General features: G+C 37.9%; 1 pseudogene; it reads right to left on the reverse strand.

Moving 5' to 3' along the window:
• Positions 1-1,080: 1,080 nt before the first annotated feature.
• Positions 1,081-13,044, reverse strand: part of LOC107595263 (laminin subunit beta-4-like) — a 14,519-nt pseudogene continuing 2,555 nt past the window's right edge.

Here is a 13,044-nt window from a genome sequence, read left to right on the forward strand (position 1 = left end):
TCCGTTCTTTCAATCGCTTTACATATACGTTGACTTTCCATGTCCATTATTGTGAAACCCGCAAGACACAACAAAAACACAGCTCCGATCACAGCGTCCTCCATCCTCCTGTTGTTAATGTTGTTCTTCTTTGTTTCTGTTGTTGAACGCCGCGCACAAATGACGACGCTGTCGACCGGCGTACGTCACTTCTTAGTACACACTGTCGGTGCGAATGCAACCCTTTAAATGGTACTGGGAAATAGTTCGCGCAAAATCGTCCCAGTACTTTAGTACTGTACATTTAGTTCTGGAACTAAAGTGGTGCGAAAGGCCCTAATACTACAGCGAGAATAAAAGTTACGCCTTCTTTCTTTGTGTGAACATTTGGGCGGTAACACTCCAAAGAGAAAGAAAAAATTGAAATCGCATCATATGACCCCTTTAACTTACTGCACTTTTTAAAAAACATTTTAAACTTCATTTTTATCTGTTTCATTAATTTTTCCCTTTATCTTGACCCAATGAAGATGAAATTAACTCAACATAATGTGTGTCAACAACAAGTATGTTTTTGAATGATTCATTTGAAAATCTGGCTCACAAGAATCATTGAGAACAACTCAACAAAAATATGTTTTGTTGTCATTGTTTTGCAGCACACATTCTTTTTATCTCATCTTATTCAATTCATCCAGCAAATAACTAGAGTAAAATTGTATTTGTTTTGCCGTGTCACTCTAAATTCAAGTGCAGGAAACAATGTTGCATGGTTTTACATTTTACTCTTGCGACCTCTTGTGGACAGTCAGGGTTTTGCAGTATCAGATTGATTTATAATTTGCTAAAAAATATACTATAAATAAAATTATTAAGAAAAACAGATTTTTAAAAAAAACTGAACAGAACCAGATTACGGTCAATAAGTATTTCTGGGGCTTGATGAGAACTAGTTCGTAGCACTATATGTAAACAAAAAGTCAGCAAGCCCATAAAGGATCAGGATAAAAGAACTGCACTTATCCTATAATCCTAGTCCCAGGCAGTTTTGTCCTGCGTTGCCTTCGGCATCCTTCCATCACAAACACTAAAACTGCTTCCTCTAATTTTGAGGAAGAGAAGCCCTTGCAGGCTTAAGTGGAGCACAGATTGTATTTATCCACTTTGTCAACAATAAAGTTCCTCAAGTCATCTGCCTCCTTCTGGAGTGCCTCCAAATCTTTCATCCTTTCCTCTTTTCTTTCAGCTGCAACCAGAATCCTTTCCTCCAAGTCTGAAACAACAAGAATAAAGACGAATTTGAATATAGAAATAGATATCCATAATACCTATAGAAATCCATAATACTGTTAATCCAGATGCACACTGCTTCTTATGATACTGTACCTTCAATTTCCATCCATTTATTTTCCAGATTTTTAGCCAGTGTTTCTGCCTCCATTGTGATGTTCTTCAGACGTTCGTTAGCCTCTTCATTAACATTCTGGTGTGTGCTATTCAGTTTTAGTTTTTCAAACTGCTCTTTCAGTTCCTCAAGATCCTACCAATGCAGAAAAGCAATTCACTTAGAACAGGTTAAACATGCTAACTAAAGGCAGCTCTGCACCATCTTTTCAGTTACTATTAGTACACTTTTAAACAGTAACCATGTTTGCACATCCAACACACTGCTTATTTAAATACAAAATTTGCTCTTGTGCTTGTGAGACTTACCTTTTCTACGTCTTTGGCACTGTCGAGTGCTGCATTGGCAGCATCTTTGGCCTCTTTCCCCTGAGCTCTGTTCATCTCCGTCTTATCCTTAAAGGCCTTGATTTCATCCAGTAACTTTCTGGCACGAGTCAAATCCAAATTATCCTCAATATTTTTTAGTTTAGGTTCAGTCTGTTTGAAAGTGATGATAAAATATAGTTATAAAGCAGTTTATTGGGACAAGAAAGAGTAGCAATTATCTCTCAAAATAAATGTACTGAAAGGTAAACAACAAATCAAAAAGTAAAGAAATCCGTATTCATTTCAAAAGGATAGTTCACACAAAAAATTAAATGGTGTAAGACGACATGTCTGAAAGTTACACCTTAGGTCTGGAATGACATGAAGTTGAGCAAAAAATTATATAATTACTCACTGCTAAATTCCTTTCCGCATGCATGTATTGTTTAGCAAAATAAACCATTACCTCCAGTGTTGCCAATTTGGGGATTTTGTCGCCAAATTTAGCTACTTTCTCATTGTAGCTGTGACTTTTTTAAATTTTTTGCGACAAGGAGCTATTTTAGCTATATTTAAATAAAACTAGCGATTTTTTGGAGATTTTTCATTTTTTACTTGGCCACACCCTGCCGTAGGCCCGTAACCTCTCACGTTTGCTCTCAATCATGCCAATGAGTCTGCGCAGTGAACACACCAGTACGCCACACCTGCCATGACGCACACCACAATTTCATTATAAGCATCAATCAAGATGCCAGAGAAAAAAAATGAACATCTCGTTTTAACCACGGACACAAAAGTTATACCACAATTCATGCACAGTCATTTCAACCAGATACTGAGAGAGAGGCACAGTGCATCATTGTGTCATGTGTGCTGGGATGCAGTATTTTGCACTTACTTTGTATTAATAGAGTGTGTTGGCTGAAATAAGTTTGTATGAATAAAGTTTTTGTTTTTGGAGAATCATATCTCTTATCTGTTGTATTTGAGCAGGACAGGGATGCACTTTGGTGACACATAAAACAAATTCCCAACATTGTGTCTTTTGTGTCTTTCCATCATGTTTGATGTGCTTGCAGATCACAAGCATTTCCTAATTTCACTTCAGAATTTTTTGTTATATTTAAACTTTTTACCTCATTAACTTTGCCCTTGATTATATCATTGTTTTCTTTAGCTTTTTCCACATCACTGAAAATCTTGTCATTGATCTTTGCTGTATCATTCAGTGCTTTCTCTATCTCCCTCACATTGATAGCCTCAGTTCTGTTCCTGGTTATACAACAATCAAACAGGATTAGTGACGCTGGTGTCCACAGGTTTAGCTTTATAAAGCACAATGAAATGGTAAAAACTACAGCTTTGACACATAGACTTCATTACTGCAGCCTCACAAGATTTCTTTGGCCCTCTCCTTAAATGTTTTCAGCAATTTTGGCTTGTTTTTCCAAGTGCTTTAGATCATCGTTGAAGTCTGTGATGTTTGCCAGGTTTCTCTTGATGTCCTCTATCATGTCCTTGATCTCATCAGGGGATTTGGGCAGCTGAATGGACAACACAGCATTGGCCAGTTTCTCAATGTCCTCTGGCTTCACCAGCTCATATGTGGAGGTACAATACTCAATTAAATTTACATTTTAACATGTGCATTTTATTTGACTCTAAATGTAAAAATAAGTAGTAGTTTCATCCTAAATAAAAAATTAATTCTTCAGACTCATCACTCACGTCACACCAAGTCTATATGATTTTCTTTTCAACACAATAGCAAAATGTCTGACAGTAGTTTCGGTAAATTGCTTATGGAAAAGCAGACATACAGCAAGCGCTACACAAAGGGCAGCTGTGCACAACTTTCTGTTTCTGACACCCACTTTTCATGGAGAAGACAGGAAGTCAAACAACATATTTTCAAACAGCCGTTCAGATTTTTGTTTTTGCTACAGTTTTCTTCAAACAACACCAAATACAAGAGAACAGAGACAAGGTTCTAGATTTTTCTTCTGTTATTCACTGTTGCAAAATAGTCTGTTTGTGAGCACCACCAAGCTGTAGATGTATGTAACAGCAGGGGCTTTGGGCATGTGTACAAAACCGCAAATCTTATCGTTTGGCCAGCTTTTTTCACAGTGTGATGTTTTTTACAGGAAAAGATGTTTTGTGAAACACAAGGTTAGCGCAAGTGTGAATAAGACTTGAGAGCTATAGCTGACGGCAGGATTACAGCAAATAACAACTTAAATTTCAATCTGTTCCTCAATTCACATGCTCGAGAACTACTTTTATGGTACATTTGTCATGTTCTTTTGTTGTATGAAAAAGAGAAGCTTGGACCTTTGATTTTGTGCTTCACAAAATGAAAACACTACTACTGATTTGGCTGTGACCTGAGGTGAGTAGACGAAATAACTATCCAGTTTCTTTCCTGACTGGATATGATCAAAGACCAGGCAAACTTTACCAGAAGCTAGCAACAGATACATGCAGTACCTCTCAGGTAGTTCTTGAGCTATGAGGTTCTTGGTGTCAATCTTATCTTCCTCATATTTGTTTTTATTCTGATTAATTTTATTCATCAGATCCTCATCTTGATCTTTGATGTAATTAGTCATTTTTGAGGTGCTCATGAGCTGTAAAAAGAAAAGAAAACAGAACAAGGCTTAACTTTTACATGTAAAAGATACAATGATACGAAAGTTGTTGTGGCTTCTTTTTCAAAGGAAACAACCTACAGTAAAGTTCCTCTGGAGACTCCAATATAGACACTTTGAAACACAAAGCAATATTTACTATAAAGTATATGCATTAATATGATAAAGTAGGAAGGTACTTGTATGTTTTTGACGTGCCTTAGCATCAGCTTCCTTGAGTTTACTGCGCAGATCTGTAATGTTCTTCTCGGTCATCTCTGCCAATTTTGGAGACATTGAGGCTGATGGGTAAACTCCCCGTACAGGCCAGCCCCCCCGCATATCCCACACAAAGCTTCACCACATTTTGCCCTCTCACATTCTGCATCACCTGGTTTTACTCTTCATTCACCTTCTCGTTGAGGTTGGCAACACTCAGAGCTTTCACTTTCCTCTATAGCTTATCCATTTCTCCTATGCGACACTTTGCAAGTTCCAATGTAACATTCTCTCCCATCTTCCTGGAGGCTTCTTGGACCTTTTTAGCTGCTTCCACTTTCTTCTCAATGCCAGTGAATTCGTCAAAGAGCTTTTTGATCTTATTCAAAATATCTAGAAATGACACACACAATAGTTGCATAAGTAGCTCATAATGCCTTTAAACGCCAAGTGAAGTGTTATAATAATATTATTCACAAATGACAGTATGATTCTGCTACAACAGCTTTTTGTGTTGGTAATCATTGAGATTTAACTCTTTTCATTTACAAACCATTAATAGCAGTCACATCTGTGACTGGAATCTCTTTGGTCTTCTCCCTGAGATTCTTCAACAGTCTGTTGAAATCAAGGCGGATATTGTTGATGTCAGTGTTGAGCAGTACGGTTGGATCAATAATGATTATGTTTGGGTCAATGGTCTCAGTTTAGTTCCTGAGGTGTGAGTAGAAAGACGTAAGATAAAAGTGGTCACTGTACAAGACTACTATAATCATTCATCTCAATTGTATTGGACATAACTAGACAAGAGTTATGTGTATATATATAGGGGTACTATTAATTCTGCATATAACCAATTAGATTTGTTAATTTGACCAATTAGATTTGTTAATTGGCACTTTTTTAAACAAATACTATGAATTATCAGTTTATGAATATTTGCCATTTCCTAAAAAAGTATTTTTTCTTCTATAATATAATTTCCTTATTTATGTTTCCTTATTATATATATATATATATATATATATATATATATATATATATATATATATATATATATATATATATATATATATATATATATTATATTAGTGCTGTCAAAATTAACGCATGCAATTAATTTTTTTCAGTTTAATGCGTTAAAAATATTTAACACAATTAACACAGGGTAGGGTAGGCCACCCCATTCACAACTGCTGCTTCTGTCTCTTTTTTTCTTGACAAGAATTGCGTTTATTTAGATGCAGAACGTCTTTACGACCACATCAAACGGGAGATTTTCAGACGTGCACTCCAACTTCGCCTCAGCACCAGGTGCTAGTCAAACGAGTGCAGAAAAGGTACAGGTGATGTGGGAGCTTCAGTAGAACAACAGTGAAGTGAAGGCGATTAAAGCTGCCTTAAAAGTGCATGTGAGTATTTTATGTCTTGTATAAACAGGCTAAATACACACTGGAAAAGGAGATCAGAGTGGCAAAGAGGAATTATTCTGAAAAAATAAGGATTAAATTATCTTCCAGGAAAAATTGGACAACAAAGTAGAATATTAACATTTCCAAGCATAAATTACTGTTTAAGTTTATATCCTGTTGTCTATTGGAGAGGGTCCGTGTACGTTTTGATAGTTTGTTTTTCCATTTGAAATGAAATGAGCAGAAACGAGAAAACAGCGCCTGCTTTTACAGTTTGCTGCAATCGGTGTGTAACGTAGTTTGTAGGTCGGGAAGAAGGAGGCGGGAACCGGCGAACACTCCAACAAGACTTTAATAATAAAATAAACACAAAATAGCGCGACAGCCCCTCGCGGACGACTGCCACGCACAAACGAAACCAAAACACAAAATAAAATCCAGGCCTGGTCCTCTCTCGTCTTTCCCTGTCGTCACTCCTCCTTTGTATCCTTCCGGAGCTCCTCCGTGAGACTCGAGACCGGTGAGTGGCGCAGGTGTCGCGCATTCGCAATTACTCCACCGGCCTCGCTCCGTTCCCACGGCTCTCGGCCCCGCCCCTCTCGTCACACGGTGCAATCGAACATGGTGTAACATCGACTACCAGCTCAAGTCTTAAGAGTTAGTTATTTATTAACAGTAAAAATTAAATTCACCATCCTCGGTACCCTCAGCCAATTTGCATTACAGTTTTTGCAATGACCATCCATTACCCAAAACTGAGCATATTGTCTAAAAGAAAAGTTATGACTGCTGCGTATTTACACTTGACTGAACATTGATCTGTGCTTGTCATCTGCTCTGCAGCTTCACCACACAGATTTAACTCCGCACAGCTAAATAAAACAGTCTGGGTGCAGATAAAAATTTCTGAAATGAGTTAGGATGCACAGAAGAAAGCCCAATTTAGAACCTGCCCTGTACAGTTTAAGATTCAGTACTGTTATAGCAACAGAGGACTATTATTTTGTTAAACAGAACTGAGGAACAACAGATGATGTCACATGTTCAGATTTGGTTGACCAATTGACAACCCATTTTTGTACCCCCCAAAAAATATTTAAAAAATCAAGCCAAAATCTTGTTTTGTTGTTTTTTTTTTTAACAAACTAAAAAACAAACAAAGGTGCCGTTTTCTCGTTTTTGCTTATTTCATTTCAAATTGAAAAACAAACAATCAAAACGCACACGAACTGGAGAGGTTGAGCTCACCAGAGACTGGTCACACTGTGGGCAAAATAAAAAATGGTTCGCAGATGCATGATCCCGTTGTCTGATCACATGGGTTTCCAGTGCGTATAGTTCCCATGAAATTACACCTACACACTGGACATGTATAAATGAATGAAGAAGGATCTGATAAAAAGTCTTAAGTCGATGCATACCTTTTGCATGTAGGTCAACACAAAGAATTTTGCAAAGTCCCATTCTGTGGGTGAAAGAACACTTACACTGACAGCCACTAGGGTCATCCTGGCTGAACCCGTAGAACCCAAACTTGCAGCGGTCACAGCGCTCTCCTTCAACATTTTGTTTACACACACACTGGCCAGTCACTGGATCACACAGACCATGGTCCACTGAGCCATCGGGATCACATTCACAAGCTGGATGTGGAATAGCACAAAATGGGAAACATCTAAGTAGCATTTCTACTTGAATGGAAAGATTATTTTAGAGGACAACAATGAAAAACATACAGCAGAATAATTCCTTAGTATGTCTAGAGGATTTTATTGTTCATTAGATCACTCACAGATACAGGCGTTGGGGTCGTCCACAGAGCGTTGAGGGTCCTGGTAGTAATACGGCCCACACAGCTCACACTGGGGTCCAGCACAGTTGTTCCTGCAGTCATCACACACACCACCACTAAGTCAAAGTGGCACTTCTCCGAATGACCATGACAGTTACATCCTGAAACGTTAAATGAAGAGATACATATGGCTTTTCATTGCTACTCCCAGTGTTTTAATGAGTGCCTCCAGCCATTTGAATCGCTGTGCCGCTTACTTCTGCAAACATCTGAATCTGTTTTTCCACCTGGCCTCCAGGGGGCATCATGGTAGAAGTCTTGACAATGCTCACAGTTGTACCCTGCAGTGTTGTGTTGGCAAACACATCTACCATGCACCTTGAGCAAAGACAGAGAGAAGTGATATCAAAAGACCATACAAAACAATCATTATAAAGCATGGATAATTTCTTTAAACTAAGCTACTAATTTAAGAATAAAAACAGGCTCCTATAAAAGCAGAGCAAATCCTTTTCTACTACACTGAAGCATGACAGGTAGTAATTATTGTGAACTGCCCTATAAAGAAAAAAATATATATTTATACATATTTTTCAGAAAAAGTGTAAAGAACAAAAAATGTGGCAGAATTTGGACGCGAAATGAACTGTTTCAAACTTACTGGAGACTTTTCATGACTTTGGTAATATGAGCACAGTATGAGACATTAAGATCTCTTCTGAAAGTGTAAAGAAGATACATATGAAACTATCTGGGCTCAGGAGAAATGTAATGTCTCCATTAATCTCAATGCTGTCTAAGAGAAACAGTTCAGATATTATTAAGGGGTCCCATACGTGATTTTCTTTCAGGAGTATGACTTTCTTTCAGGAGAAGACTTTCCTGCAGGAGTATGTTCACCATGCCAGGCTCACTGAAAGTATCTCCACGTGTGCCGTCCACGGGAATGCACTGACTGGCATGGCCATTGCAGAAGCAGCTCCCCCGAACCACCATCTCATAGAGGGCATGATAGTACTTATCCTGTGGGTTCCTTCTCCATCGTGTGAGCAACGTGTCGCCCAGGGTGATCAAATGGGTAAAGTTTACTCGCAGGTTCGTCAGGGTGATCAGCTCTGAGGACCATAAGAAATATTGACTGTGTTGTTTAAGGATATGGGTAGCATATCTGTTATCGGCCGATATTAGATATTTTAATTTATCGGTATTGGTCATAACACGGGTAATTATTGGCTTATCGATATCAGCCCAAATTTAAATATCAGTGGTGCATTAGTTATGATCTGGGTCCTGAAAGCTGATGAGAACCAGTGGACTAAGTTATGACAAGCTTGAATAGTGTAAATTTTCTTAACAGTGAATTTTTTTACAGTGTCTAGCCCACTATGAGCTCATCATTTATAAATCGAGGCCTTTCGCTTGTTGAATATGCCTTAAGGCACCATCCTGGCTTTACATTTTTATTAGCATTTTTTCTAAAACAAACAAAACATCTTCAAACGAGACATGAACCTTGTACAGTAGGGTCGTATGGATCATGGATGTCAAAACTGGGATCCAAGGCTTTTAACACCACCTGGATGAAAAGCACAGTAAGAATGAACCTGAAATGTATGTTAACAAGTAATTGAAGAGGTTGGAATAATTCTGGATTGCTCTGACTATATCTCTCCATCGGTGGATGGCTCTGCCCCAGAGTAGCAAATATCACAGATAAGGTCATCAATATTGTCTGCTGGTCCGTCAAAGACATTGGGGAATGAGTTGGCACAGTCCTCCGCAAAGTAACGGAAAACCTTCCAGGTTCTCCTAAAGTCTTTTGACTTCTCGACCAACATGGCAGCAGGCCGGAAACTCTGTTTAAGACCATTTGTTGTCAAATAAAATATCAATAAATTAAAGTATTTAAATAAGACATATGGAAAGCGTTGAATGTACCTTGAACGTCAATATCAGATGACTAAACTGAAACATTGATTCCAGATTCAACTGAATGCTGACTTCATGCGCACCTGGTATTTTGAAATGAATCAAAATTAAGTCTAAATTGGCCAGCCGAATTTTACAATAAAATAAGTTCATGCAAAGAGGTTAGTTTGGGGAACACACCATTCTCGGACTGCCACCAGCTCATCTTGCATTTAGATTGAAAGGTGGTGATGATGTTCTCTACGCGGTGGCTGTTGGTATTGTGGTGGAGATTGTAGGGGCTCCTGGAGTCACAGATGAAGCACTTGCGCTCATTCTGAGTTTGTAGATAAAGGGGAATAATGTATTTTAAATGGCAATATGTAATAACTTTAGTGTGATGAACAAAATGAAATTTGGTTTTCTGCTCCATTAACAGTTATGGCTGGTCAATGAGATGAACTGGAGAACCAAATCAGTCTGATTCACGAATTAATCATTCAAGGGTGCATTTCCCATACAGCAACATAACTCGCTACTTAACTACCACACTGGAATGCATCATTGGAGAAATCAACTCGCTGATCTTGACTGTTTCCAGAAACCATAGTAACTTTGTTGCACATCTTTCTTTCGATCCATGTTGGTTCAACAATATAACAGGTCGTTAATGACGCAAGGCAGGTGATGGCGTAATAACTTTTGCTAATAAGCATTTTGAGATCAAATTAATGTCAGATCATCTGAGGACTACTTTGATAGGTTTTGTTCTCTGTTCTTTTGATTTCAAGATGTTTGATTCAATCGCGAGGTGCTTTCATTTCCTTGACAAACTAAAATAGTTCCAAATGTTTGTTGGAACTATGGTTTTGTGAAATACCAAATGTTGGTAGTGATGGAAATTGCAACCATAGTTGGTTAACAATGTTTTTGGGAAATTAACCCCAGATCAGTTTTTGATCAGGATCAACTGATTCATTGAAAAGCTCTGCCTGAAAACAATGATTCGTTCACAGATTGAACACGATATGAACTCGCCAAGGAGAGTAGGCATGGATGGCAAGATTTTAATTGAATAAGGATTTATATTTCAGTCTGTTCTTCACACAAAACCAGTGAATGGTTTCAGAAGACTTGGAATATAGTGCAGACTTATAGACTACTTTTATTGGGTTTACTTTGGAGCTTGACAGCCGCAGTCTTCATTCACTTTTATTATATTGAAAAGACCCACCAGGATGTTCTTCAAAAAAATCACCTTTTGTGTTCCATGGAAGAAAGCAACTTCTATGGGTTTAAAACAACATGAGAAAATGAACAAATAAAGACATAATTTCCTGAGTGAATTATTCTTTTAAAAACTTCATACAGTGAGTGAGTCGCAGAAGCTCCTGCAGTAATGTATTATTCTATGTAATTAGTGTCTCCTGGCAAAAATTCACAAGGATTTCCTAAAGTAAAGCAGAATATTGTAGGGACAATGAGGGGGGATATGCGGGGGTACGTCTTTGTTGCGGGCGTATATCACATCAATAATCTAATTTTAACACCTTAGAAACCAACTGAAATGCATTCAGTGTTTTTGCAGCTTCCTTTTATTTATACCAGCTGTTATTGTAAGCATCATTGTGGTGGGCTCTTCAGGCCAAGTAAAGTAGTGTAAATATACAAAATGAGTGCTGAACGACACACCCACATACCAGCTTTATCACCTGTATAGACAGGGCCTGGGGTATGAGGTGGGAGGAAAGGGGAATATGGAAACGGGTATAAATTAGTCTTGTGGCAGAGAAGAGGTAATGACCTATGCGACAGCTCAGGAAGGCACATCAGAACTTGTCTGTAGTACGTATTACCCAAAGGGTCGGCCAGAGTGCTGTCAATCCACACTGAAAAAAGAGAAAAAAAGCATGCCGTCTCTTTTTAATCTCAGTGTGGGCGCTGAAAAGAGACCACGTTGGGATGGAACTGAATTCTGGGTAGTTTGGCTTGGGAAGATGTAATGCAAGTATTTCTGAGAAAACTGTACTCGGAGTCCTGAGGGAAATGTATATGCTTGAGGTTTCAAGGACTTAGGAATTTACAACCTTGAATTTGTGATATTTTTTCCAAATATTTTTCCGAGTTTCAAAGTGATGTGTAGTAGCAAAATCCAGAGAAGTCTTTCCCTGCAAACCCAACATGCAATGTTCCGGGAGCAACTCTTCGAATCTATTTTCATTTCTGGTTTAATACTCTGAATACATACATAATTTAAACCACATACATTTGAACCTCTTAAAGTGTTGCACTTTCGACAACTGACCTCTAGGTATCCCAGGATGCAATAGTTTTGTGGTCTGTAGAGTCCACAGGTTGAAGAAGCCGTGAGCTGGGCGGCGCGGCCCACCATGAGGTCACCGAGGTTAGGATAACATGAATTCCCCACACATTCGTCCTGGAGGCAGACTGGAGTTGCTATCACTACAAATCACAAAAGTTTAGTTATATCAGGTTTCACATTAGCTAAACTTCGAGAAGTAAAGTTAGCTGCATATTGGTGTGTATTTGTATTTCGTTGTTTGGTGTGACTGAATGGCAGTTTCTCTCTGCAGATGATGAGGTTGTAGGATGTGACAGCATCTGAAATGCACAATTGAGTTTAGATATATTGTTTGTCTCCTTTCATTTGTTTATGTGAAAACAATCGTTTATGAAGGCCAAAAGTATATGTGAGCATTTCACAATGTTAAAAGAAAAATGTAATATAAAGTCAAGGGATAGCTGGCTATGTTTATGCATAAACCCTAGTAATAAAACATATCTAACAAAATGGACCAAAAATCCAATATCTTTGTTACTTACTTTGTGAAGAAGAGGAGAGTATCCTTAACTGAATAGAGCTGGTCACACTTGCATGTTCTCTTAAACTAAAAAGAGAAAAGACATAGGAAACCAATTAGCATTTGAAATTATAATTTATAGATATTTTAAGAAAGAAATAATTTACCTGTTGAGAGTGTGTTGACAGTCTGTGTAGTTGGATGGCTGAGCTCCAGAAAATCAGTAATGAGGCATCTTAGAGTGTAGCCTCAGTTAGGGTTTTACATTAAAACAACAACAATAACAACAGCAGCATGTTGTGTGAATTATGTTTTTATTGACATGCAAAATTATCAGTGCTCTTAACAACAGTTATTAGCTGAATACATTAATGAATGACAATTGACATTGAACATGAATAAATACATAAAGAAGTAAAACACAAAATAAGAACAAAAAATAGATGTGATGAAGACCAAGTTTCAGCGAAACAATCACAATCCAATCAATATGATGCCTTAAAATCCATCATTTTGGTGATTAAATAGCGATTTTTCTCTGCAGATGATGAGGTTGTAGGATGTGA

The sequence above is a fragment of the Sinocyclocheilus grahami genome, unplaced genomic scaffold, assembly GCF_001515645.1.
Source record: "Sinocyclocheilus grahami isolate Dianchi unplaced genomic scaffold, SAMN03320097.WGS_v1.1 scaffold199.1, whole genome shotgun sequence".
In the NCBI taxonomy this organism is placed as follows: Eukaryota; Metazoa; Chordata; class Actinopteri; order Cypriniformes; family Cyprinidae; genus Sinocyclocheilus; species Sinocyclocheilus grahami.